Genomic DNA, 3,010 nt, shown 5'->3' with positions numbered 1-3,010 from the left:
CAAGGGTGATTCAGTCTCTTCTTTGTGGTTTTTTATCGTTGGCCCTTTGGTGGAGAAGGAGGTAGTGGCTCTAACTCAATAAGTGAAGTCTCAGGAGGTGTGGGTGTAGTTGTGTCTTTTGGGGACTGTTGTTGTTTCCCACTCAATCAGACACAAATTACAATCAAATAACCTTCATAAAACTTGTCAGGCTTGCAGGTCCCGAGTATCCTTGGGGTTGCTGGAAAGCAGAACGTGTTCTTAAGCCCCAGGAATCTGTGACAGTGCTGTCTCTTTAAATATCTGAAATAGTCAAGCCGCTTTTTAAACCTTCAAAATGGCAGCATCCTCCAGACCAGCAAATGTCCACAGCTCAGCCCACCTTTCTCTTCACCTTCTCCATTTGTTCCCCAGCCAACCATGCACAGTCCTCCATGCAGTCCCTGGCTAGCAGGGTGATTTTTAGGTTAATTCTTAAGTCCTACCACCACTCGGGCATCTCCAAGCTGTCTGTGCTGTCAGGATTGCTCATGACCGCTGCCAGACTGCAGTTCCATATGTCTCCTTTTTTGGTATTTTCACGCAAATTCTTCTGCTAATTAGGGTTTAGTCCACTTCTATATCCTTCCCTTCAAGGCTCAGGGGTCCAGGATTATCTTCTGTGTCTGTGTAAATTGATTTCCCTTTTCTTTGTTGGAGAGGGTCTGTGCAGTCTTTCTGCCTAGTCCGCCATCTTGCCAAAACTCCAGAACAACTGTCTCTTGATCTATATCCAGATTCATCATGAGCATAATTAAGTGCTTTGGAACTCCCATTCTTTACAATGTTATCCACAATTTGTTATAATCAAAAGCCTTTGCATGATGATCAATAAAGCACAGATAAACATCTTTCTAGTATTCTTTGCTTTCAGCCAAGATTCGTATGACTTCAGCAATGATATTCCTCATTCCTCTCCTTTTTCTGAATCTGGCTTGAATTTCTGGCAGTTCCCTGTATATGTACTGCTGCAACTATTTTTGAATTATTTTCAGCAAAATTTTACTTGCATGCATGTGATGTTAATGATATTGTTCATTAATTTCTGAAATCTTTTTGTTTACCTTTCTTTAGAATGGTCACAAGTAAGAATCTCTTCCAGTTGGTTGGCCAGTTGGCTGTCTTCCAAATTTCTTGGCATAAAAGAGTGAGTGCCTCCAGTGCTACATCTGTTTGTTGAAATATCTCAATGGGCATTCTTCTGTCAATTCCTGGAGTCTTGTTTTTTGCCAGTTGCCTTCAGTGGAGCTTCGACTTCTTCTTTAGTACCATTGGTTCTTGATCATATGCTACCTCCTGAAATGGTTGAACATTGACCAATTCTTTTTGGTACAATGACTCTTTTTATTCCTCCATCTTCTTTTGATGCTTCTTGCATCGGTCAATATTTTGCCCATAAATTCCTTCAGTATTGCAACTCGAGGTTTCAGTTTTGTTTTTTTTTTTGTCAGTTCTTTCAGCTTGAGAAATGCCAAGTGTGTTCTTCCCCTTTGATTTTACAACTCCAGGTCTTTGCACATTTCATTATAATTCTTTACTTTGTCCTCTCATACTGCCTTTTGATATTTCCTGTTCTACTCTTTTACTTCATGGATTTTCAAATCACTCTAGCTACTCTACGTTCAAGAGCAAGTTTGACATTGTACATAAATTATATTTCAATAAAAGGTATTAAAAAATAAAAGAGCAAGTTTCAGAGTCTCTTCTGACATTTGTTTTGGTCTCTTCTTCCTTTCCTATTTTTTTAATGATGTTTTGGTTTCTTCATGTATGGTTTCCTCTGCTATCACCCCACAACTCATCAGGTCTTCTTTGGTCCCTGGTGTTCAGTGCATCAAATCTGCTCTTCAGATGGTCTCTAAATTCAAGTGGGATATATTCAAGGTTACATTTTGGCTCTAATGGACTTGTTTTAATTTTCTTTGCCTTTGACTTAAAGGTGCATATGAGCAATTGATACACCTTGTTCTGACTGATGATACTGATATTCTCCATCATCCCTTTCCACAGATGGGGAAATTTGATTCCTGTATATTCCATCTGTTGAGGTCCATATGTATAGCTACTGTTTATGTTGTTGAAAAAAAGTATTTGCAATGACTAAGTTGTTGATGGTGCATAATTCTATCATATGATCTCTGACATCGTTTCTGTCACCGGGGCTGTATTTTCCAACTATTGATGCTTCTCCTTTGTCTCTAACTTTCACATTCCAATCCCTAGTAATTATCAATACATCATGATTGCATGTTTGATCAATTTCAGACTGCAGAATTTGGTAAAAATCTTCAATTTCTTCACCTTTAGCTTTAGTAGTTGGTGCATAAATTTAAATAATAGTCATATTAAATGGTCTTCCTTGTAGGTGTTTGGATATTATCCTATCACTGACAGCACTGTACTTCATGATAGGTCTTGAATATCTTTTTGAAGATGTATGTGACACCATTCCTCTTTAATTTGTCATTCTGGGATAGTAGACCATATGATTGTGCAATTCAGAATGACCAGTACCAGTCTATTTCAGTTTAGTAATGCCTAGGAAATGCATTCCATTTCATTTTTGACAACTTCAAATTTTCCTAGATTAATAACTCTTACATTCCACATTCTGATTATGTACAGATGTTTACAGCTGTTTTTCTCATTTTGAGTCATGCCTCATGAGCAAATGAAAGTCCTAAAACCTTTACTCCATCCTTAGTATTAACGTTGACTCTACTTTTAAGGAGACTGCTCTTTCCCAGTCGTATTTTGATTGCCTTCCAACCTGAGGTACTTAATCTTCCGGCACTGTGTCAAACAGTGTTTCTCTGTTATTCTTAAGGTTTTCAGTGGCCTCTCTCTATATATATATATATATGTTGTTGTTGTTATGTGCCGTCGAGTCAAACCCGACTCATAGCGACCCCTCCTTGGATTTCCGAGGCAGTATCACTACGGAAGTAGGATTGCCCAACCTTCCTTCCAAGGAGTATATATATATATATGT

This window comes from Orycteropus afer, unplaced genomic scaffold (assembly GCF_000298275.1).
Source record: "Orycteropus afer afer isolate SDZICR_OR568_19922 unplaced genomic scaffold, OryAfe1.0 scaffold00364, whole genome shotgun sequence".
In the NCBI taxonomy this organism is placed as follows: Eukaryota; Metazoa; Chordata; class Mammalia; order Tubulidentata; family Orycteropodidae; genus Orycteropus; species Orycteropus afer.
The sequence above is the reverse complement of the archived record's forward strand: the minus strand, read 5'-3'. Positions refer to the sequence as shown.